This window comes from Oncorhynchus mykiss, chromosome 7 (genome assembly GCF_013265735.2).
Source record: "Oncorhynchus mykiss isolate Arlee chromosome 7, USDA_OmykA_1.1, whole genome shotgun sequence".
NCBI classification, from domain to species: domain Eukaryota; kingdom Metazoa; phylum Chordata; class Actinopteri; order Salmoniformes; family Salmonidae; genus Oncorhynchus; species Oncorhynchus mykiss.
The window spans coordinates 62,105,734-62,132,568 of NC_048571.1; the positions used below are offsets into that span (position 1 = coordinate 62,105,734).

Sequence of the window (26,835 nt, forward strand, 5' to 3'; positions counted from 1 at the left end):
AAACAGTCCTGTAGCTTAGCATCTGCTTCATCTGACCACTTTTTTATTGATCTAGTCATTGGGGCTTCCTGCTTTAATTTTCGCTTGTAAGCAGGAATCAGGAGGATATAATATTGGTAATGTTTGCCAAATAGAGGGAGAGCTTTGTATGCGTCTCTGTGTGTGGAGTAAATGTGGTCCAGAGTTTTTTCCCCCTCTGGTTGCACATTTACATGCTGATAGAAATTTGTTAAAACGGATTAAAATTTTCCTGCATCAAAGTCCCCGGCTACTAGGAGCGCCACCTTTCGGTGAGCATTTTCTTGTTTGCCTATGGAGGAATACAGCTCATTCAATGCGGTCTTAGTGCCAGCCTCTGACTGTGGTGGTATGTAAACAGCTACGAAAAATACAGATGAAAACTATCTAGGTAGATAGTGTGGTCTACAGCTTATCATGAGATACTCTACCTCAGGCGTGCAATTGTTTGAGACTTCCATCGATATCGTACACCAGCTGTTATTTACAAAAAATGCATAGCCCGCTCCCCTTGTCTTACCAGACGTTGCTGTTCTATCCTGCCAGTACAGCGTATAACCAGCCATCTGTATGTTGATAGTGTCATCGTTCAGACATGACTCCCGGAAGCATAAGATATTACAATTTTGAATGTCCCGTTGGTAGTTGCGCGTAGGTCATCTATTTTATTCTCCAAAGATTGCACATTTGCAAGCAGAATGGAAGGAAGTGTATTCGATCGCCTACGAATTCTCAGATGTCAGCCCACCCTTTTTTCTTCACGCAAATCCCGGGGTTCTGGGCTTGTTCCCGAGAAAGCAGTATATCGTTCGCGTCTGGCTCGTCAGACTCGTTAAAGGAAAAAAAGGATTCTGCCAGTCTGTGGTGAGTAATCACAGTCCTGATGTCCAGAAATTATTTCCGGTCATAAGAGACGGTAGCGGCAACATTATGTACAAAATAATTTACAAAACAAGTTACAAAAAATGCAAATAAACAAAGAAAATAACCACAATCGGTTGGAGACACGTAAAACGTCTGCCTTCTTCTCCGGTGCCATTTTGAGGGAATCTGGGATATCAGAAATTTCCATATCCTCCTCCTGATCCTCAGACCCCTGACTCCCCTCTGTAACATCCCTCTCAACACTCACCACTTTGCACCCCATCACTCGTACCGGGCATCTCCTCCACTGCCTGGGTGACTAGCTCCACCTAAACCCGCTCCTGTACCCCATTACTCATAATGGACATCTCTTCAACTACCTGTGAGACTAGCTCCACCTGAACCCCCTCCTGTACCCCATTACTCATACAGGGCATCTCCTCACCAGTCTGGGGAAATAGCTCCCCAGATCCGTCCTTACCTCCTACAACAATATTTTTCTGCTGCACATCAGACGCTATGTTCCCCTCTGGTACAAGCTGTAACTCAGTACCATCAACACAAACAACTTGTTCCTCAGCAACAGGTGCTTGTGGCTGCTCTGCCGCTGTCGGCCCACCTCTCCCTACATTAGTGGGCCCAGGCGTTACGAAGACCATCTGTGTCCCTCCCTCCGCCTTCTTCCTTTTCGGGCAAGCATGTCACTTATGGCCAACATCCCCACACTCAAAACACTGTTGACTACCCGTTCTAGCATAAGCCATTTGCAGTCTGTTGTCATACTTGACTTTAAACGATCAAAGTCTGCTCCGGTGAGTCCAAAAACACAAACACCTGTCGCCTAAACGACATAACCTGTTTCAGAGCCGGATGTTTGCAACCCAACTAATTAAACTTGCAAACTTCCCAAACCACAATAACTCACGCTCTAATAGCTCATTGGGAATAAACAGCCGTATATTCGAAATCGTTACCCTTGTTGACCATAGAGCCTTGTCCCAGTCTCTAGACCTGCCTGTCTGTGTGATGGGTAGAAAAAAGCGTCTTTACTCGAATAAACATACCTTTAAGAAGTACGCCATGCTCAACCATCTGATCGATAAGACGCTCTACTTTAAGAAAAAACACCACAGCTTTATTCATCCACTACACATAAGCAACATTTTCATAGCCCACCTTCTCTCCTACGGCGACCAGAATCTCCTCCACAGTGACAGTAGCTTCAGTAACACACCTGAAGCCATACCAAAGTGACAGGGACGGCGTCCCCATGTGGGTCACCATCCCCACCAAAACCAGGACAATTCCAACAAGAAATACAATATACCTAAATCTACCAACAAATAAAAAATAAATAACTTAATCATGCATAGAAAGGAAAACCACCAAGAAAAGGAAACAAAGAAGAAAACACAGGTGATCTAACTCTACTCACACTCACTCATACAATTCCCAGCATGCACCAAACACTCCCAGCATGCAGAGACAGAGAGAGAGAGAGAGAGAGAGAGAGAGAGAGTTCCCTCTACAGACAAGATCAGGTGGTGAAATGAGCGAGCGGGGCCATGATAAAGCGCAGTGCAACTGAATTCTTACTCTCTGTGGCCCAGGAGACAGGCCCATAAAAAAGAGAAATAGAAAACATCCCATCCTATAGCAGGCTTTATAGAGCAATACAATCCTATTATATTTATTATCCCCTCCAGTACTGATAACCTGCCCTGGTGGGGAATGGAGGGTAGCTCTCCTCACTGAGTTCTCTCTTGCTGTTTTTCCTCTTTTCATGCCTCCTTTCTCTATGAAGCAGGGCTAAGCTTGATGAAGCAGAGTGAGAACTGGGCTAACTATCTGGGCTGCCCTGCTGTCCTTTATAGGATCGGCTTTCTATTCCGCAACAAAGCCTCCTTCACTCACGCCGCCAAACTTACCCTAGTAAAACTGACTATCCTACCGATCCTCGACTTCGGTGATGTCATCTACGAAATAGCTTCCAATACTCTACTCAGCAAACTGGATGCAGTTTATCACAGTGCCACCCGTTTTGTTACTAAAGCACCTTATACCACCCACCACTGCGAACTGTATGCTCTAGTCGGCTGGCCCTCGCTACATATTCGACGCCAGACCCACTGGCTCCAGGTCATCTACAAGTCCATGCTAGGTAAAGCTCCGCCTTATCTCAGTTCACTGGTCACGATGGCAACACCCACCCGTAGCACGCGCTCCAGCAGGTGTATCTCACTGATCATCCCTAAAGCCAACACCTAATTTGGCTGCCTTTCGTTCCAGTTCTCTGCTGCCTGTGACTGGAACGAACTGCAAAAATCGCTGAAGTTGGAGACTTTTATCTCCCTCACCAACTTCAAACATCTGCTATCTGAGCAGCTAACCGATCGCTGCAGCTGTAAATAGCCCACCCAATTTTACCTACCTCATCCCCATACTGTTTATATTTATTTACTTTTCTGCTCTTTTGCACACCAATATCTCTACCTGTACATGACCATCTGATCATTTATCACTCCAGTGTTAATCTGCAAAATTGTAATTATTCGCCTACCTCCTCATGCCTTTTGCACACAATGTATATAGACTCTCTTTTTTTCTACTGTGCTATTGACTTGTTAATTGTTTACAAAATGTGGAACTCTGTTTTGTCTGTTCACACTGCTATGCTTTATCTTGGCCAGGTCGCAGTTGCAAATGAGAACTTGTTCTCAACTAGCCTACCTGGTTAAATAAAGGTACCATAATTTTTTTTTTTTAAATGCCCCACTAAGAACCCACTGACATACACCTTGTGTAGGACAGGAGGATGGTTCTGCTCACACTTCAGGGCATTAAATATTCACTCTGCCTCCAAGGAGACGGGGAAGGGGCCACTGGCGCTTTAGTCTCATAAAGTGGTGAGGAGGAGGAGTCTACCGTGTCCGGAAGCGACTCCACCATTCATTTTCTGGATTCATTTTACACTCAAACGTCACTTTAAACTTTGTTTTACTATTGACAGTCACAGCAAGTGAAGAGTTTTTGTATGGGGGGCAATGCGAGAGTGTCAAATTTATTCAAGGTAACAATTTTGTAGAAGTTTCGTAATGCTTAGGTTGTTACGGGTGTACTGATGTAAGTATGATGCAACTTTGAGAGAAAAAAAACTATATCAGAGTTGTCGCTGTTGAAATTCGAGACGGCTATGCATATTCATGAGGCTAGCATAGCATCTCACTCTCCATTGAATACAGGCTGTTGACGTTTCCCATTGTTAGGGTGGAGACAAGAATCTCGTCATTGTATCCAGTATCTCTGGCTAAACTAGCTGGCTAGCTGAACTATGTTAGTTGTCGTCCACATTGCCAAACTTCATAAATACTGCACCTTCACCATCAAAACTCCTTTGATAGTTATACAATCATGTAACTAAGAAATTCAATGGAAAGAAACTTGACAATTATTAATTGTCTGTCATAAGACAACGGTGGTGAAGGTTATCATTGCTACTTAGTGCGGATCCAAGTTAAGTATTGACATTCACCGGCGTCAACGGCTTCTAGGGTTAGCTGGACATTTCTAACTGGTCTTGGAACTGTGACAACGGCCAGCCTCTACCCGCTTTGCTCAATGGGATATACAGTGCATTTGTAAAGTATTCAGACCCCTTCCCTTTTTTCCACATTTTGTTATGTTACATCCTTATTCCAAAATGGATTAAATGAATACAAATCCTCATCAATCTACACACAATACCATAATGACAAAGCAAAAACAGGTTTTTAGAAATGTTTGCAAATGTATTAAAAGTAAAAAAAACGAAATAACTTATAAGTATTCAGACCATTTACTATGAGACTCAAAATTGAGCTCAGGGGCATCCTGTTTTCATTGATTATCTTTGAGATGTTTCTACAACTTGATTGGAGTCCACCTGTGGTAAATTCAATTGATTAGACATGATTTGGAAAGGCACATAACTGTCTATATAAGGTCCCACAGTTGACAGTGCATGTCAGAGCACAGATATGGGGAAGGGGACCAAAAATGTCTGCAGCATTGAAGGTCCCCAAGAACACAGTGGCCTTCAACATTCTTAAATGGAAAAAGTTTGTAACCATCAATACTCTTCCTAGAGCTGTCCACCTGGCCAAACTGAACAATCTGGGAAGAAAGGCCTTGGTCAGGGACGTGACCAAGAATTACACATTTTGCTATGTTACAGCCTGATTCTAAAATGTATTAAATGGTTGTTTTCCCCTCATCAATCTACACACAATACCCAGGAGAACATTCCAGAGTGACAACCATCTCTGCAGCACTCCATCAATCAGGCCTTTATGCTAGAGTGGCCAGACAGAAGCCACTCCTCAGTAAAAGGCACATGACAGCCTGCTTGGAGTTTACCGAAAGGCACCTTAAGACTCTCAGACCATGAGAAACAAGATTCTCTGGTCTAATGAAACCAAGATTGAACCCTTTGGCCTGAATGCCAAGTGTCAAGTCTGGAAGAAACCTGGCACCATCCCTACGGTGAAGTATGGTGGTGGAAGCCTCGTGCTATGGGGATGTTTTTCAGTGACAGGGGCTGGGCAGACAAGTCAGGACCAAGGGAAAAATTAATGGAGCAAAGTACAGAAAGATCCTTGATGAAAACCTGCTCCAGAGCGCTCAGGACCTCAGACTGGGGAGAAGGTCCACCTTCCAACAGGACAACAACTCTAAGCACACAGCCAAGACAATGCAGAATAAGGCTGTAACATAGAAAAATGTGAAAAAAGTCAAAGGGTCTGAATACTTTCCGAATGCACTGACGGGCCGACCGAGGCATAGGATGAGGACGAGCCAGCCGAGACGTGGAAGCCCGATGAGCCGGCTGAGGCGTGGGAACCCAACGAGCCAGCTGAGGCGTGGGAGCCCAACGAGCCGGCTGAGGCATGATGTGGAATGGGAGCCTGCCAAGCCAACCGATGAAAGAAAACCTCTAGCCAGTTAAGGCATGGAAGCCTGACGAGCCAGCAAAGGCATCCCCAGTTCCTTCGGCAGTGGACCTGACGTCACCAACCAAAACGAAAAACTCCCTGATGCTTCCAATGTTAGTGTCAGCATTCTGTGAGGACAGATGCTGGGAGACGGGAAGCAAGTACAGGGAGTGAATATTTAATAAATAACAGACATGAAACAAGACACGGACAGCTTCTGGACAAGGGAAACATAACAACATTAATGCTGACACATAGATCAAACTGAGGAATAGACAGATAAAGAGGAGGCAATCAATAATGTGAAGGAGTCCAGGTGAGTCCAATGAAGCACTGATGTGCATAACAATAGTGAAAGGTGTGCGTAATGATGGGCATTCTGGCACCATCAAGCGCCAGAGAGGGGGAGCGGGAGCAGGCGTGACAATTTGGGCTGAAAAATTACATTTAGGGGAATTTTATAAGGGGAAAGATTTGCTTTTGTAATTTTCTAAATATTTTCTATATTATTAATTTCCATGTTGGCTCTATGCCCGGGAAATGCCCTTGTCTGGAGCAAAGGATCGCATTTTCAAACTCTCCAAAACAAACAAAAATAAATAAAAAAAGTATTTAAAAATTTGACAAATTGCAATAATGTATATTAACTGAAAAATGATCTTGTGTAGTTTCTTGAAATAGCCCTTTCTGACTTCAAATAATATTTATCTCCAAACTGTGATTCCCAAAAAGATTATGTCCAGAGATTTTGTGAACTCCGTCAGATTTGTCTAAAATCCTAAATTAATCAATAGTGAGTAGGGACTGCTACACCTTAAGCACCCTTATTTCATGTAGTCATAACATGTAGTGCAACAAGACCACTCATGGTCTGTAAAGTTCTCTACTTTTGATAGAATAAAAATATATATATTGAAATCCCCATTGTCACAACAACTCCATCTCCCTGATAGGATATACATTTTGTGTTTTAGAGTCATGAAGCAACTACGGAAAAAGAAATGTATATTTTTTATACCACTTGAATGAAGAAGAAAAATGCAATTTATGTCAACACTGTAAAACATCAATTCAATCTAATTTTATTCATCACATAACACATCACAAGTGCTTGTCAACTCTGTCAGAGTGCTGAAAAATCTAACAGAATGGTTTTGTTTTTATTGGGGATTTTCAAACTAATAATTGTCTATATTTTACAAATGTTTGTAATTAACTTTTATTTTTAAAGGCAAAAATGTCTGTTTTGAGTATTTTGTTGTCAACTCCATCACTGATGGCTAACCCCGTTAAAACTCCTTAAGATGTATTTTTCAATATTCAGAGATTTTTTTTAATCACTTTTCTGAAACATGCTTAAACTATTGACGTATTTGCTGTGCTAGATCTAAGGGATAATGTTTGCTTTATAAATGTTTTATTTCTAAATCTAGAAAATAAATGTCAAAATGCTAACGAAATTAGCCTTGGAGCATTATATAGTGCTATAAAATAAAACAAGAAGTTTGGAGATTTGTATTACATATTTGAATAATATTAAAATGATTGTTTCAAGGTCTTTAACACTTTTGGACAATACATGTACAAATGAAATGTATTTTATGGTGTCTGACAGAGTTGACATAAATCCACTTAGTTGCATATTATGAAAAAATGTAAGAATTAAAGGGTTGTTCCAATACGTGGTGTAATAGCTGATACTTTGGTCGATCATATATTTCAAATGTTATTAATATTAAGAAAAGGTAGAGATTGTCCCATCTTTCAAGAATCACTGATTTGTTGATTATATTAGACTTTATTAATATAATGAATAATCCAGGAATGTCACAAGTTAATGGACATGAGAAAATAGCAACTCTACAGAGCGCCAAGGACTACAGTGAACGGCTAAATTACTTCTGGACATGGAGGGTCTGCGGAGCTCCTCCTTACCACTCTATTACTGAAAACAAGAGTATGTGTAGTCAAAGTGGGGGAGATTGCATGTGTGTATGTATTGTACTGAATTTATAGACATGTACTGTTTGTGGTATGCACACAAGTGTACAGGAATGAATGTGTCTATACCTCACTTGAATGAATGTTTGTCGTTTATTGAGTGCGAATATAGACCAGATGTGTTAGCGCAGTGGTTCCCAAACTTTTTATAGTCCCGTACCCCTTCAAACATTCAACCTCCAGCTGTACCCCCTCTAGCACCAGGGTCAGCACACTCTACAATGTTGTTTTCTGCCATCATTGTGAGCCTGCCACACACACTATACGATACATTTATTAAACATAAGTATGAGTTTTTGTCACAACCCGGCTCGTGGGAAGTGACAAAGAGCTTTTATAGAACCAGGGCACAAATAATAATAATCAATAATTTTGCTCTTTATTTAACCATCTTACATACAGTATAAAACCTTATTTGTTCAGTCTTAAATAAATGTTCAGTCTCAGTCTTAAATCATTTCCCACACACAGTCTGTGCCTGTATTTAGTGATCATGCTAGTGAGGGCCAAAAATCCACTCTCACATATGTACATGGTTGCAAAGGGCATCAGTGTCTTAACAGGGGATTTGCCAAGGCAGGATACGCTGAGCTCAGCCCTATCCAGAAATCTGGCAGTGGCTTCTGATTAAATTCAATTTTCACAGAACCGCTTGTTGCATTTGCGCCATCAGTTCAGATACCAACACATCTTGACCACCAAAGTCCATTTGATGTCATAAAGCTGTCCAGTGCTTAAAAAATATCCTCTCCTGTTGTCCTGGTTTCCAGTGGTTTGCAGAAGAGGATGTCTTCCTTAATTGACCCCGCATAAACATAACGGACTTATACCAGGAGCTGTGCCAGGTCCGCCATGTCTGTTGACTCTTCCAGCTGTAACACATATAATTCATTGGCTTGTATGCGAAGCAGTAATTGTTTCAAAACTCTTCCAGCCATGTCACTGATGCGTCGTGAAACAGTGCAGATGTAGTACTGCTGGTAGTAGCAGTACTACCAGTACAGCTGGTATGTGTCTCTATGGACGCAGGCCTTACTTTTCAATTTTCGAGCAAACGGAATGAGTAGCAGCTTCGTTTGGCTACATACGAACCGTTTGTGGAATTTCCGCGAGAGAGTAACGGTTAATGTTAATGTGATTGGATGTTAATTATTTGACTAGGCTACCTGTATTTGACATTGTGTTGTTATTTCGCTGAACACTAGATGGTTTAATTCGATTTTTGGCAGTGAAACAAGGCTACTCAGGTGAGAAAAAAACATCACCCAAATGTATAACCCCGTTGGAAAATCTAAATGGTCTGTTTGAAAATGTGAATCACATTTTATTTGAGGTACCCCCAACGGTATTGCGCGTACCTTAGTTGGGAATAGTTGTATTAGTGGATCAGCAGGCTCTGTTACCTCATCATTCACTCCTAATGACTGAAAGTGAGGACATGGAGACATCCCGTCTCATTTCCTGTTTACGTAACACTCAGACAACCCTGCGGTTCTTTCACCACTGCCCCGCATGTCCACCTTACAAGCACACACAAACATACCATCATTCAGTCCCCACGGGAATACCTCCCACTACTCAACCCTACTCCTCTCTCACACATCACTGCTCTGGCAACCAGACCCACAAGAGTCACCATCCTCTGGGACCCTGCTGAAATCTCCACACACTTCCTCCTCCAGGAAACTCACACGTTTCTGCCTCACTGCCTGCTTCCCTGCCTCAATCAGTCACTTTAAACCCTCTACCCCTGTAGTGTGGAGTTGTCTTTGCTGTAAGTGCCTTGGGTAGACTTCTCTCTGTTTTGAGTCCATGTCCCCGTAATCTCCTCTTTGCCTAGCTGGCTGGCTGAGGCTGGCAGTGCACCGAGACTGGAGAGGGAAGATGTATTATGGGAGAGAGATTAGAGGGGCAGAGCAGTCATACTTCAGCTGCTCTTCTATAGTTAGCACACACACACCTGGGGTCAGTTTCAATGCTGTTGTTCCTATTTAGCACACTTCATTAGGCACGCTGCTACAGCCCTGTCTGCTCATCAGGCTACATTAGCCAGAATCTGATGAGCGTGAGTTCCCCTCAAAGGCAGTAGGTCTGTAAGACGGACACTAGAGCACATGGACGTCACCCTCCCTGGAGTGGATGTTGAGTGGGATGTGGAAGTAAAACAAGCCATATGGCATAGTGACCTGGATGTCTTGTGGAGAGCATCCAGCATCCAGCATCCAGCTCAGAGTAGTGTTACATCTAGCATCCATCTCAGAGTAGTGTTATACATCCAGCATCCATCTCAGAGTAGTGTTACATCCAGCATCCAGCTCAGAGTTATATCTAACATCCAGCTCAGAGTTACATCTAGCATCCAGCTCAGAGTAGTGTTACATCCAGCATCCATCTCAGAGTAGTGTTATACATCCAGAATCCAGCTCAGAGTAGTGTTACATCTAGCATCCATCTCAGAGTAGTGTTATACATCCAGCATCCAGCTCAGAGTAGTGTTACATCCAGCATCCAGCTCAGAGTTATATCTAACATCCAGCTCAGAGTTACATCTGGCATCCAGCTCAGAGTAGTGCTACATCCAGCATCCATCTCAGAGTAGTGCTACATCCAGCATCCATCTCAGAGTAGTGCTACATCCAGCATCCATCTCAGAGTAGTGCTACATCCAGCATCCATCTCAGAGTAGTGCTACATCCAGCATCCATCTCAGACTAGTGTTATACATCCAGCATCCAGCTCAGAGTAGTGTTACATCCAGCATCCAGCTCAGAGTTATAGCTAACATCCAGCTCAGAGTAGTGTTACATCCAGCATCCAGCTCAGAGTTATATCTAACATCCATCTCAGAGTAGTGTTATACATCCAGCATCCAGCATCCAGCTCAGAGTTACATCTGGCCTCCAGCTCAAAGTAGTGCTACATCCAGCATCCAGCTCAGAGTTATATAAAGCATCCATCTCAGAGTTACACTGTGGCGTGTATTCATGGCTGCCAAGGGAAGCCAGGCTTCCCCAAAAATTGACGAAGACATTTTTTTAAACAAAGTAATTTTTCCTTTATCTCTCTGTATTTCATAATTTTCCTTCAATTCGAAAAAGGCTAAATGTATCTCACCAGAGAAAGCATGCGAGATAAACGCTCCCCTGTCTCTGTATGTGTAGCCCATCTATCTGATGCTGTCTGGTCAAAAAGAGTATGATATTGATGTGAATCGTAGCATTGAATGTAAGGGAAGCCAGTGAGCATTTGGCCTCCCTTGATAAAAAAATATGCAACAATAGCCAATCAGCGTTGAGCAAAAAAAAAGTGTCAAGTGATGTGATTTGGCTTCACACCAATCGCATCCCATCAAAAGCTAAACGTCATTGACAAACAAAATGGAATCGTTGCATCTCGTTGTGTTGTTGTCCACCGGTGGCTAGCTAGCTAAAATTGGTCCTTTCCTAAATTACCCATGGATGGAGATAAGGTTATGAACTTGTGGTTTTACTTAATTCTCCATACTGGCCAATGATTATAACAATGATTCTCATCAAACCATAAATTCATACATTGTGCCCCTGGCCTGAGAGGATGGAAGTTCAATATGTAGCTAGCTGTAGTTGGCTAATGTTAACTAGCTGGCTCATCGGTGCCGATGAAAAGGAAGCGAGCAAGCATTTTAGTCAGGTAACGTAGGACAACAAAAACAAAAAGCGTGTACTGTATGGAATAGTGTACTGTATACACTGAGTATACCAAACATTAGGAACACCTTCCTAATATTGAGTTGCACCCCCCTACAAGGTGTCGAAAGTTCCACACGGATGCTGGCCCATGTTGACTCCAATGCTTCCCACAGTTTTATCAAGTTGGCTGGATGTCGTTTGCGTGGTGGACCATTCTTGATACACACAGGAAACTGTTGAGCATACCCCGTTCAAAGGCACTTAAATCTTTTGTCTTGCCCATTTACCCTCTGAATAGCACACATACACAATCCATGTCTCAAGGCTTAAAAATCCTTCTTTAACCTGTCTCCTCCCCTTCATCTACACTGATTGAAGTGTATTTAACAAGTGACATCAATAAGGGATCATAGCTTTCACCTGGATTCACCTGGTCAGTCTATGTCATGGAAAGAGTAGGTGTTCATAATGTTTTGTATACTCAGTGTAGCCTGTTTCGGCATAATGAAAGAGAGAGAGGAGAAGAGAAGAGGATGGCATTGGCGTTTCTCTACAAGTAGGGTGAGTCAACATGTTTTCTTCTTATGCACGCAGACACACACACACACACACACACACACACACACACAAATCAGTACCATGGACAGCCACATGATATTTAGTTTACGTTGATTGGACTAAATCATTTACAAATATTGTTTTTGGAATATTTTAGTTGTCACTGAATTAAACTAAGCATAGGTGATTTGATTAATTATTTTTTAATCATATGAATTGAAATAATAAAACATGTATTAAAAAAAATGTTGAAATGTTAAAGTTGAAATAGTGCTGGAATAGTGGAGGTAGGTCCTGTTTTCTTTGCAACTTGCAGTAACTCTCCTGTGTTCTAGATCAATAGTTGTTTAGTAGTCTGAAAATGTCTGAAATAGTAACTTGATTGACCAGGCTGTAAATCAGGGCTCTCCAACCCTGTTCCTGGAGAGTAGGTTTTCATTCCAATCCTAATCTAGCATACCTGATTCTAATAATTAGCTGGTTGATTGCCTGAACCAGGTTAGTTACAACTGGGGATGGAGCGAAAACCTACAGGCGGGTAGCTCTCAAGGAACAGGGTTGGCTCTGAGATTTAACGATGCTCCTACGAAGGTTTTAATGATGAACTTAACGAGAATAAGACAGAGCCTTTTAGATGCTTTTGGGCAACAGGGCCCTGTTGTCTTTGGTACTTGTAGTGTTAATGGACGCATTTTAATAATTGTTGCACTACTACTCTTAGATTTAAAAAAAATCTTTAATTTAGAATCTGTAGAAACTATGAGACTAGAAAGGTTCAGAACAGAATCATCACAGCACAGTTGAAAAATATATGGCAAATAGCGTTCAGAGATAGATGGGAGTGGTTGAGTAGAGCTAAAGAGTGGGACTAAAAATAACAAGATAGCTAATGTAAAAAATACTGTGTCCGTAAAATGTATATAGGTTCAGAACTTTTGTGAAACAGCACAGTTGGAAAATATATGGCAAATAGAAATGAAAACAGGATGGTGTTCAGAGGTAGATGGGAGGGGTTGAGGGCAGCTGAACGATGGGACTAAAAACAAACAAAAGATAACTATTGTAAAATATACCGTGTCTGTAAAATGTATGTAGTACAGTGGGGCAAAAAAGTATTTAGTCAGCCACCAATTGTGCAAGATCTCCCACTTAAAAAGATGAGAGAGGCCTGTAATTTTCATCATAGGTACACTTCAACTATGGCAGACAAAATGAAGAAAAAAAATCCAGAAAATCACATTGTAGGATTTGTAATGAATTTATTTGCAAATTATTGTGGAAAATAAGTATTTGGTCACCTACAAACAAGCAAGATTTCTGGCTCTCACAGACCTGTAACTTCTTCTTTGAGAGGCTCCTCTGTCCTCCACTCGTTACCTGTATTAATGGAACCTGTTTGAACTTGTTATCAGTATAAAAGACACCTGTCCACAACCTCAAACAGTCACACTCCAAACTCCACTATGGCCAGGACCAAAGAGCTGTCAAAGGACACCAGAAACAAAATTGTAGACCTGCACCAGGCTGGGAAGACTGAATCTGCAATATGTAAGCAGCTTGGTTTGAAGAAATCAACTGTGGGACCAATTATTAGGAAATGGAAGATATACAAGACCACTGATAATCTCCCTCGATCTGGGGCTCCACGCAAGATCTCATCCCGTGGGGTCAAAATGATCACAAGAACGGTGAGCAAAAATCCCAGAACTACACAGGGGGACCTAGTAAATGACCTGCAGAGAGCTGGGACCAAAGTAACAAAGCCTACCATCAGTAACACACTACGCCGCCAGGGACTCAAATCCTGCAGTGCCAGACGTGTCCCCCTGCTTAAGCCAGTACATGTCCAGGCCCGTATGAAGTTTGCTAGAGAGCATTTGGATGATCCAGAAGACGATTGGGAGAATGTCATATGGTCAGATGAAACCCAAATATAACTTTTTGGTAAAAACTCAACTCATCGTGTTTGGAGGACAAAGAATGCTGAGTTGCATCCAAAGAACACCATACCTACTGTGAAGCATGGGGGTGGAAACATTATGCTTTGGGGCTGTTTTTATGCAAAGGGACCAGGACGACTGATCCGTGTAAAGGACAGAATGAATGGGGCCGTGTATCGTGAGATTTTGAGTGAAAACTTCCTTCCATCAGCAAGGGCATTGAAGATGAAACGTGGCTGGGTCTTTCAGCATGACAATGATCCCAAACACACCGCCCGGGCAACGAAGGAGTGGCTTCGTAAGAAGCATTTCAAGGTCCTGGAGTGGCCTAGCCAGTCTCCAGATCTCAACCCCATAGAAAATCTTTGGAGGGAGTTGAAAGACTGTGTTGCCCAGCAACAGCCCCGAAACGTCACTGCTCTAGAGGAGATCTGCATGGAGGAATGGGCCAAAATACCAGCAACAGTGTGTGAAAACCTTGTGAAGACTTACAGAAAACGTTTGACCTCTGTCATTGCCAACAAAGGGTATCTAACAAAGTATTGAGAAACTTTTGTTATTGACCAAATACTTATTTTCCACCATCATTTGCAAATAAATTCATTAAAAATCCTACAATGTTTTTCTCATTTTGGTCTGTCATAGTTGAAGTGTACCTATGATGAAAATTAAGTGGGAGAACTTGCACAATTGGTGGCTGACTAAATACTTTTTTGCCCCAAGCTGGAAGTAGAAGCCTAAGTGTTGTTGTCCATTATTATTCTCCAATTGGGGAGGGGTGGTAGGGTTAGGGGAAAATAATAAAATATATACATGTTTTTTGCACTTGTTGTGCATTGCCTTTGTTATGTTAACTAGGCCTGCTATTTGTTAGCTTATATTGTTTGTTTGCTTGCCATGATGTGCTATGAAGCCATTGATAAATTAAATATCTGGCTTCTGCTTACCATGCCACATGCTACTGCACACCCTTTCTGGCCGTTCATTGTTAACTGCTGCTATATTTATGCATAGCTTTACCCATGTTATATGCTTATTGCATTGCTATAGTGTAATTTATTATTGCCATTAACAGCCAATTAATGAGGTATGTTCACTGATGTTATTTTCCTTTATTATTTGCACCTTTCTGTGTCTCCTTTTAGGTAAACCATACTCCATACAAAGCCAATCAAGTCTCAATTCAAGACGAATCACATGTCAACAACTGTCAATCATTCCCTGCCATGTATCATCTCGATTACCTGAATCTATAAGACTCTTAAACTGAAAAGCATCTCTGCCTCTGCCTGCTCTTTAACTGAAATCCCACAGTAGATGGGCATCACCATAACCTTCCCCTAATCCTCAATCAGTTACAGTCTTGTAACTGAAGAATATTGTGTGACAAGCTAGGAAGCAAAGTTTTGGTCAGTGTTTCCCTGTGCACCCTTATTAGAGGAGGACATGCAGGAAATGTATACAAGCACCCATTGTACATGTTCAGGTGAGAGCTTTGTACTGGGAAGATCCTTTGTGTGTACAGGCTGCATGGGGTTGTTGCTGTTGGTTTATTTCTGTGAGCCATTTTGTGGCCATGCTGTCTTGAATGAATATTTTGGGTGTGGTTGATGTTTATTATGTTAAGCCACTGCTATAATGTACTTTTGTTTTCAGTGGGTTTGTTAGGAGAGACTTTGCTGGTTTGAGGTCCAGGCAGTTTATGGTAGCGCCCTCCAATAAGGTGACTGTCTTTAAGTAAAGTCAGTTGTATTTCCAAAAGATGTATTGTTTATGTAAATGCAGTGGTTAACTGTTTATTTTGTATATTCAGAAGTGCAGTATTATTTGTCACTGTTTTTGGACATCTTATGAACTTGGTCAGCTGAATCTCTGTGAAACCCTGTATTTCAAAAAGCTATCTAGTGGAAGTAATATCTAAGAAGTCATTATGGTCTACTCTTGTTAATGTGTGTTATTTATCTATCTGTGTCAAACAAGCATACCTAATCCTCTAAGATTTAATAAACGTTGCTTGTTCTTTCTCTCCCTCTGTACTGTTTCCCTGTAATGGGCCTAGAACCTCTAATGTTTAGATGTTGCAATTGTAATACACATTTTATATTTTTGCTAAGGTGTTTTATGGTCCGTTGCATTGCTCAGAACTTTTGACCGAACTCAATAGGTGGCCTGTTACTAACCGGTGTCTTATGTTCTGGTTGAGGTGTTCACCTCATTAAACAGTAACTGCCATAGTCTGGTAGATGTGCCATTTTAGCTAACCTTAGTAGACAGGTGTTACTACAATATACTATAGTCATGTCTGCAAAAACACTACAGTAAATATTACAGTATACTACAGTCATGTCCCAAAATAAACTACAGTAAACCCTGCAGTGCACTACAGTCATGTCTGTAAAACACTATAGTGAATACTATAGGATCCTACAGGCATTTCTGCAAAAACACTACAGTGAATACTACACTGCTCAAAAAAATAAAGGAAACACTAAAATAACACATCCTAGATCTGAATGAATGAAATATTCTTAAATACATTTTTCTTTACATAGTTGAATGTGCTGACAACAAAATCACACACAAATTATCAATGGAAATCAAATTTATCAACCCATGGAGGTCTGGATTTGGAGTCACATTCAAAATTAAAGTGAAAAACCACACTACAGTCTGATCCAACTTTGATGTAATGTCCTTAAAACAAGTCAAAATGAGGCTCAGTAGTGTGTGTGGCCTCCACATGCCTGTATGACCTCCCTACAACGCCTGGGCATGCTCCTGATGAGGTGGCGGATGGTCTCCTGAGGGATCTCCTCCCAGACCTGGACTAAAGCATCCGCCAACTCCTGGACAGTCTGTGGTGCAACGTGGCGTTGGTGGATGGAGCGAGACATGATGTCCCAGATGTGCTCAATTGGATTCAGGTCTGGGGAACGGGCGGGCCAGTCCATAGCATCAATGCCTTCCTCTTGCAGGAACTGCTGACACACTCCAGCCACATGAGGTCTAGCATTGGTCTCACAAGGGGTCTGAGGATCTCATCTCGGTACCTAATGGCAGTCAGGCTACCTCTGGCGTGCACATGGAGGGCTGTGCGGCCCCCCAAAGAAATGCCACCCCACACCATGACTGACCCACCGCCAAACCGGTCATGCTGGAGGATGTGGCAGGCAGCAGAACGTTCTCCACGGCGTCTCCAGACTCTGTCACGTCTGTCACATGTGCTCAGTGTGAACCTGCTTTCATCTGTGAAGAGCACAGGGCGCCAGTGGCAAATTTGCCAATCTTGGTGTTCTCTGGCAAATGCCAAAAACATATCTATGTGCTGTAAGCACAACCCCCACCTGTGGACGTCGGGCCCTCATAACACCCTCATGGAGTCTGTTTCTGACCGTTTGAGCAGACACCTAAATGTTGTTGTCCATTATTATTCTCCAATAGGGGAGGGGTGGTAGGGTTTGGGGAAAATAATAAAATATATACATGTTTTTTGCACTTGTTGTGTCTGTCTCCATGGACTCATGGAGTCTGTTTCTGACCGTTTGAGCAGACACATGCACATTTGTGGCCTGTTGGAGGTCATTTTGCAGGGCTCTGGCAGTGCTCCTCCTGCTCCTCCTTGCACAAAGGCGGAGGTAGCGGTCCTGCTGCTGGGTTGTTGCCCTCCTACGGCCTCCTCCACGTCTCCTGATGTACTGGCCTGTCTCCGGATAGCGCTTCCAAGCTCTGGACACTACGCTGACAGACACAGCAAACCTTCTTGCCACAGCTCGCATTGATGTGCCATCCTGGATGAGCTGCACTACCTGAGCCACTTGTGTGGGCTCTAGACTCCGTCTCATGCTACCACTAGAATGAAAGCACCGCCAGCATTCAAAAGTGACCAAAACATCAGCCAGGAAGCATAGGAACTGAGAAGTGGTCTGTGGTCACCACCTGCAGAACCACTACTTTATTGGGGGTGTCTTGCTAATTGCCTATAATTTCCACCTGTTTTCTATTCCATTTGCACAACAGCATGTGACATTTATTGTCAATCAGTGTTGCTTCCTAAGTGGACAGTTTGATTTCACAGAAGTGTGATTGACTTGGAGTTACATTATGTTTTTTAAGTGTTCCCTTTATTTTTTTGAGCAGTGTATAATATACTACAATCATGTCTGCAAAAACACTACTGTGAATACTGAAGTGTACTACAGTCATGTCTGCAAAAACACTACAGTAAATACTATAGTAGACTATGGTCATGTATGCTAAAACAGTACAGTCGGCAAAAACAGTATAGTATACTACAGCCATGTCCGCAAAAACACTACAGTAAATATTACAGTATACAACAGTCATGTCAGCAAATAAACTACAGTAATTTTAACTTACTGTATTGGTCATGTAATTACATGAAGTTCATGATGATCAGCTCAGATACCATACTGTGCCCTTCTCCTTTCATCTCTTCCATTATTAGGTAGAGGGAAGGACCAGCTATAGGTCAGGAGCCTGCTGGTTTTCTGTTCTACCTGATAACTAATTGCACCCACCTGGTGTCACAGGTCTAAATCAGTCCCTGATTAGAGGGAAACAATGAAAAAAAGCAGTGGAACTGGCTTCGAGGTCCAGTTGTGTTTGAGAGCGCTATAGCTACCTACACCATATAGAACAGGGATGGACAACTCCAGTCCTTGGGGGCCTGATTAGTGACACACCCGACTCCAATAATCAACTAATCATGGTTTTCTGTTTATGAATGCAATTAGTTTAATCAGGCGTGTTAGCTATATGGCTGGGGGAAAAGTATGACACCAATCAGGCCCCCGAGGAATGGAGTTGCCCCTCGCTGATATAGACAATTGCTGATAATTACTTCATACTCACCTGATGTCAGAGAGAGGGTGAAGGTAAAAACTTGGTATGTCAAGCAGTGTTAGCTGGGTCTGGCTAGTTTTGATCGATTCTTGGACAGTGTGTACACACACACAGACAGAAACACGCATGCGTGCACGTGTACACACATCTTTGATATGATAGCTAGCTAGCTGTAGCCTTAAGCTCGATACTTGGTGACTTCTAACATAAGCTCCCTGTCTTGTCTGTCAGTAAGCCACCAAAGCATTGAAGGAAGGCAGCTAGCTAGTTAGCTTGACTTGACTTGTTGTTGGCCCTTATTACTAACCTGTCGAAAGCTAGCTAGCTGGAGCGATGGTCAGGTAACTTTAGTTAGAGTCTCACAGCTTTTACGTTGACAACTTCTAGCACATGTATTCTGTTGCAGATCCTCATATCCATGCCCACACTGTCTTTGTTCATTACAATAATATCTATCTGCGGACTACATTAACTACCTACTTTAACTAGTTGGCGCGCCTACTACAGGCCGCGCCAACTGCCATTCAGGGTACTTGTAAAAGTATAATGTCCATTAGCATTACGTCACAACACGCCGTGCCCATTAGCATTACGTCACTACAAGCATTACGTTACTATAAACATTACGTCACAACACACTAGCTAGCTAGCTACTACACACTAGCTAGCTAGTATTGTACTAGCTAGCTAGCTAGCACTCACTGGATGTAACTCTGAGCTGGATGCTGGATGTAACTCTGAGCTGGCCCACCCAATTTACCTACCTCATCCCCATACTGTTTTTATTTATTTACTTTTCTGCTCTTTTGCACACTAGTATCTCTACCTGCACATGACCATCTGATCATGTATCACTCCAGTGTTAATCTGCAAAATTGTAATTATTCGCCTACCTCCTCATGCCTTTTGCACACAATGTATATAGACTCTTTTTTTCTTTTTTTCTACTGTGTTATTGACTTGTTAATTGTTTACTCCATGTGTAACTCTGTGTTGTTGTCTGTTCACACTGCTATGATTTATCTTGGCCAGGTCGCAGTTGTAAATGAGAACTTGTTCTCAACTAGCCTACCTGGTTAAATAAAGGTGAAATAAAAATAAAATAAAATAAACAGCTGCCTCTCCTCAAAGGCCTTTTTTGGAGCCAGGGCTCGGGAGCCCAGAGCTCTGTGATCCCTAGTACTCTACTCTAATCACACACACTAGCCAGAGAGATGAGCATGTGAGTGCATGCAGTTCCCATTCACATCACACTGTGCTGCTCGGATTGTAGTTGATATAATTTATCTGGATTCTCAGTGTGTGGGGAGCAGCGCTGGAGCTGGCTCTGTGCCATTACATGTGTAACAGTTTAACTTCAGTCTGTCCCTCGTCCCTACCCGGGCTCTAAACGTGCACCACCGCTAACTAGCTAGCATTTCACATCGGTTACACATGGTCCATGGTCTGTTTTAACCAATCGTGAGCTCTCTCCATCCCTGCTTTGTAACCCAACACTGAGTATGTTTGTGTGAGAGATAAACATCTAGACTAGACACAGCGAGCAGGTTAGATTAATCTTTCAGTAGGACAAGCAGATATCCCTGTTTTATTTCATGGTAGTATAACACCTTTAAAGGTGTTACCGTTCACGTGATATAGTGTGCAATGTGTGAAATTGTGTGGAAAGTTTTAGAAAGTCATTGTGAAAAGTCGTTTATGTTTGTCCCACTGGCAGAGTTACAGTATTTCATGTCTGGATGTCAGGCGTAATGTGCACTTAGTCATGTATGAGGTATAGTATGCCTAACAACCAACGTGTGTAGGTTTTTGGTGTGTCAGTTTAATAAACAAGAACCACAAACACTACACAGTATCCTTATAAACACAATGGAAATATAAGGATACGGTGACATACTGCATATTCAAAAGGTATTTGTCCTTGCAAATATGTAATGTGCAGTTTACACTTGAAACTTGAATCATTAATGGTGATTGGTTGAGTGAATCTTTCATGGGAGCAAATCCACTTTGGATCTAATGTGTTTGTAGATTTTCATCCATCACTCTGGTCCCTCAGGATCCTGACTAGACGAAGGACATGTTAGGGGTGGCCCTGATTGAGTTTAAACTCGTGTCTGGCCTTTAATTCACTCTCTTTTAACTTTAACTTTAACTTTTAACTGAAACGCTTTAGTCCAGTTTGTCTCTACCTCTCTTTGTCTTTCTTTGTCTCTTTGTCTCCCATAGTCTCTCTTTGACTCTCTCGCACTCTCTCTCTCTGACTCTCCCTATCTCTCTCTCTCTCTCTCTCAGCCTCTCCCTAAAGGCCAGGGTGGGTTTGCAGGCACCTCACCTGCCAGGATTAATTAAAGTTAATGAGTGCTGAGCACTGCCAGGGAGTAATCCTGCACTGCACTGACCTGGGACATGGATAGGGACACAGCCTCCACTGTGACCTTGTGTTGGATTGACACACACTGGCTGGTAGAGGAATAATAGGTGTGCCACAAGCAGGGTACACACAGCCCTGAATGCACTCTGTTAATCCACAATACCTTATCCAGATCCTGATGTACTCAGCATGTAGTACTCATCATCCTGTTCCCTGTGACCTTCTTACAGGTCCAAATGCTCTCATCATGCAGTGGAGTCGCAGACTGTGCTGTGAATCTATGTCTCTAGTAGTCTGCTAGTAGTACACTAACTTTGCAAGGTGCTTTGTAGAAGAACTAGGACAATAAGTCTGAGGGAGTCAGTCTGAAGGAGAGAGGCAGATGAGGAGGGACTGAAAGGAGGCATAAAGCAGGATAGGAACAAGGGCACACATTTGGCAGGGATATAGCACACCACAACTCATAGCTGAAGAGATTGCAGCTGACAGCCAGCTGACAGCCATCACACCCTCCTACTGTGATAGGGAACGCTGGTAATACACACACACTATCTGAGGATCAATGTGCACCCTCATCTCATGGTGTGTGTTCTGTCAATCACAATCCACAGAAAATACAACATTTGGTGGCAAAGAAAGTGGGTTACCAGGGAAACTAGTATTTTGGTTCACGTTTTTAAAAGGAATGGCACTGACATTCTAAACATTATTTTGGTCAGACTTGAATGACCAGGCCATCTAGATGATATTTATCTTTGACATTTTTTTCTCTTTAAAAACCCGCCAGTCCTGATAGGACCGTAGCCTTTTCATTATGTTCAGGAGAAATTTGTTATGGTGCGTGAATGAGGACCCAAAAGCGAATTAACAAACAGAGTACTTTAATGACGAACATACGTGGGCTCAGATGGACAGGTAGATTCCGACAGGACAGGACAAGGTTGCAGCACACACGATGATAGTCTGGTTCAGGCATGAGACACATAAACAAACAAACAAGAATCCGACAAGGACAGGAGCAGAAACAGAGACAGATATAGGGACCTAATCAGAGGGAAAAAGGGAACAGGTGGGGAACGGGGTGAATGGGTAATTAGGAGGAGACAAGGCACAGCTGGGGAAAAGAGGGGGAGAAAAGGTAACATAACAACGACCAGCAGAGGGAGACAGGGTGAAGGGAAAGGACAGAGACAAGACAACATGACAGTACCCCCCCACTCACCGAGCGCCTCCTGGCGCACTCGAGGAGGAAGCCTGGCGGCAACGGAGGAAATCATCGATCAGCGCACGGTCCAGCACGTCCCGAGAGGGAACCCAACTCCTCTCCTCAGGACCGTACCCCTCCCAATCTACTAGGTACTGATGACCACGGCCCCGAGGACGCATGTCCAAAATCCTACGGACCCTGTAGATGGGTGCGCCCTCGACAAGGATGGGGGGGGGGGGGGGGAAGACGAGCGGGGGCGCGAAGAACGGGCTTGACACAGGAGACATGGAAGACCGGGTGGACGCGACGAAGATATCGCGGCAGAAGAAGTCGCACTGCGACAGGGTTAATGATTTGAGAGATACGGAATGGACCAATGAACCGCGGGGTCAACTTGCGAGAAGCCGTCTTAAGGGGAAGGTTCTGAGTGGAGAGCCAAACTCTCTGACCGCGACAATATCTAGGGCTCTTCACTCTACGCTTATTAGCAGCTCTCACAGTCTGCGCCCTATAACGGCAAAGTGCAGACCTGACCCTCTTCCAGGTGCGCTCGCAACGTTGGACAAAAGCCTGAGCGGAGGGGACGCTGGACTCGGCGAACTGAGATGAGAACAACGGAGGCTGGTACCCGAGGCTACTCTGAAAAGGAGATAGCCCGGTCGCAGACGAAGGAAGCGAGTTGTGGGCGTATTCTGCCCAGGGGAGCTGTTCTGACCAAGACGCAGGGTTGCGAAAAGAAAGACTGCGTAAGATGCGACCAATAGTCTGATTGGCCCGTTCTGCTTGACCGTTAGACTGGGGGTGAAAGCCGGAAGAGAGACTGACGGAAGCCCCAATCAAACGGCAAAACTCCCTCCAAAATTGAGACGTGAATTGCGGACCTCTGTCCGAAACGACGTCTGACGGAAGGCCATGAATTCTGAAAACATTCTCGATGATGATTTGTGCCGTCTCTTTAGCAGAAGGAAGCTTAGCAAGGGGAATGAAATGAGCCGCCTTAGAGAACCTATCGACAACCGTAAGAATAACAGTCTTCCCCGCTGACGAAGGCAGTCCGGTGACAAAATCTAAGGCGATGTGAGACCACGGTCGAGAGGGAATAGGAAGCGGCCTGAGACGGCCGGCAGGAGGAGAGTTACCGGACTTAGTCTGCGCGCAGACCGAACAAGCAGCCACGAAACGACGCGTGTCATGCTCCCGGGTGGGCCACCAGAAACGCTGGCGAATGGAAGCAAGCGTACCCCGAACGCCAGGGTGACCGGCTAACTTGGCAGAGTGAGCCCACTGAAGAACGGCCAGACGAGTAGGAACGGGAACGAAAAGAAGGTTCCTAGGACAAGCGCGCGGCGACGGAGTTTGAGTGAGTGCTTGCTTTACCTGCCTCTCAATTCCCCAGACAGTCAACCCGACAACACGCCCCTCAGGGAGAATCCCCTCGGGGTCAGTGGAGGCTACTGAAGAACTGAAGAGACGAGACAAAGCATCAGGCTTGGTGTTCTTAGAGCCCGGACGATAAGAAATCACGAACTCGAAACGAGCGAAAAACAGCGCCCAACGCGCCTGACGCGCATTAAGTCGTTTGGCAGAACGGATGTACTCAAGGTTCCTATGGTCAGTCCAAACGACAAAAGGAACGGTCGCCCCCTCCAACCACTGTCGCCATTCGCCTAGGGCTAACCGGATGGCGAGCAGTTCGCGGTTACCCACATCATAGTTACGTTCCGACGGCGACAGGCGATGAGAAAAATACGCGCATGGGTGGACCTTGTCGTCAGAGAGGGAGCGCTGAGAAAGGATGGCTCCCACTCCCACCTCTGACGCGTCAACCTCGACAACGAACTGTCTAGAGACGTCAGGTGTAACAAGGATAGGAGCGGATGTAAAACGATTCTTGAGGAGATCAAAAGCTCCCTGGGCGGAAACGGACCACTTAAAGCACGTCTTGACAGAAGTAAGGGCTGTGAGAGGAGCTGCCACCTGACCGAAATTACGGATGAAACGACGATAGAAGTTCGCGAAGCCGAGAAAGCGCTGCAGCTCGACGCGTGACTTAGGGACGGGCCAATCAATGACAGCTTGGACCTTAGCGGGATCCATCTTAATGCCTTCAGCGGAAATAACAGAACCGAGAAATGTGACGGAGGAGGCATGAAAAGTGCACTTCTCAGCCTTCACGAAAAGACAATTCTCTAAAAGGCGCTGGAGGACACGTCGAACGTGCTGAACATGAATCTGGAGTGACGGTGAAAAAATCAGGATATCGTCAAGGTAAACGAAAACAAAGATGTTCAGCATGTCTCTCAGGACATCATTGACTAATGCCTGAAAGACAGCTGGAGCGTTAGCGAGGCCGAAAGGAAGAACCCGGTATTCAAAGTGCCCTAACGGAGTGTTAAACGCCGTCTTCCACTCGTCCCCCTCCCTGATGCGCACGAGATGGTAAGCGTTACGAAGGTCCAACTTAGTGAAAAACCTGGCTCCCTGCAGGATCTCGAAGGCTGAAGACATAAGAGGAAGCGGATAACGATTCTTCACTGTTATGTCATTCAGCCCTCGATAATCTATGCAGGGGCGCAGAGACCCGTCCTTCTTCTTGACAAAAAAAAACCCCGCTCCGGCGGGAGAGGAGGAGGGGACTATGGTACCGGCGTCAAGAGCTACAGACAAATAATCTTCGAGAGCCTTACGTTCGGGAGCCGACAGAGAGTATAGTCTACCCCGGGGGGGGGTGGTTCCCGGAAGGAGATCAATACTACAATCATACGACCGGTGTGGAGGAAGAGAGGTGGCCCTGGACCGACTGAACACCGTGCGCAGATCGTGATATTCCTCCGGCACCCCTGTCAAATCACCAGGCTCCTCCTGTGAAGAAGAGACAGAGGAAACAGGAGGGATAGCAGACATTAAACATTTCACATGACAAGAGACGTTCCAGGAGAGGATAGAATTACTAGACCAATTAATGGAAGGATTATGACAAACTAGCCAGGGATGGCCCAAAACAACAGGTGTAAAAGGTGAACGAAAAATTAAAAAAGAAATGGTTTCACTATGATTACCAGAAACAGTGAGGGTTAAAGGTAGCGTCTCACGCTGAATCCTGGGGAGAGGACTACCATCCAGGGCGAACAAGGCCGTGGGCTCCTTTAACTGTCTGAGAGGAATGTCATGTTCCCGAGCCCAGGTCTCGTCCATAAAACAGCCCTCCGCCCCAGAGTCTATTAAGGCACTGCAGGAAGCTGACGAACCGGTCCAGCGTAGATGGACCGACAAGGTAGTGCAGGATCTTGAAGGAGAGACAGGAGTAGTAGCGCTCACCAGTAGCCCTCCGCTTACTGACGAGCTCTGGCCTTTTACTGGACATGAAGTGGCAAAATGACCAGCGGAACCGCAATAGAGACAGAGGCGGTTGGTGATTCTCCGTTCCCTCTCCTTAGTCGAGATGCGGATACCTCCCAGCTGCATGGGCTCAGCACCCGAGCCGGCAGAGGAAGATGGTAGTGATGCGGAGAGGGAGGCGACGGAGAGCGCGAGCTCCTTTCCACGAGCTCGGTGACGAAGATCAACCCGTCGCTCAATGCGAATAGCGAGTTCAATCAAGGAATCCACGCTGGAAGGAACCTCCCGGGAGAGAATCTCATCCTTTACCTCTGCGCGGAAACCCTCCAGAAGACGAGCGAGCAAGACCGGCTCGTTCCAGCCACTGGAGACAGCAAGAGTGCGAAACTCAATAGAGTAGTCTGTTATGGATCGATTGCCTTGACATAGGGAAGACAGGGCCCTGGAAGCCTCCTCCCCAAAAACAGATCGATCAAAAACCCGTATCATCTCCTCCTTAAAGTCTTGATACTGGTTAATACACTCAGCCCTTGCCTCCCAGATTGCCGTGCCCCACTCACGAGCCCGTCCAATAAGGAGAGATATGACGTAGGCGACACGAGCAGTGCTCCTGGAGTAAGTGTTGGGCTGGAGAGAAAACACAATATCACACTGGGTGAGGAACGAGCGGCATTCAGTGGGCTCCCCAGAGTAACACGGCGGGTTATTGATTCTGGGCTCCGGAGATTCGAAAGCCCTGGAAGTGGCCGGTGGATCGAGGCGGAGATGGTGAACCTGTTCTGTGAGGTTGGAGACTTGGGTGGCCAGGGTCTCAACGGCATGTCGAGCAGCAGACAATTCCTGCTTGTGTCTGCCTAGCATCGCTCCCTGGATCTCGACGGCTGAGTGGAGAGGATCCGAAGTCGCTGGGTCCATTCTTGGTCGGATTCTTCTGTTATGGTGCGTGAATGAGGACCCAAAAGCGAATTAACAAACAGAGTACTTTAATGACGAACATACGTGGGCTCAGATGGACAGGTAGATTCCGACAGGA

The 26,835-nt window shown here is 44.3% G+C and overlaps 1 protein-coding gene across 1 annotated transcript in view; it reads left to right on the forward strand.

Annotated features, from left to right (window-relative positions):
* The window catches only part of LOC110528168 (potassium voltage-gated channel subfamily B member 1-like), a 110,727-nt gene that overhangs the window by 80,875 nt on the left and 3,017 nt on the right, over positions 1-26,835 (forward strand). The window lies entirely within an intron of this gene.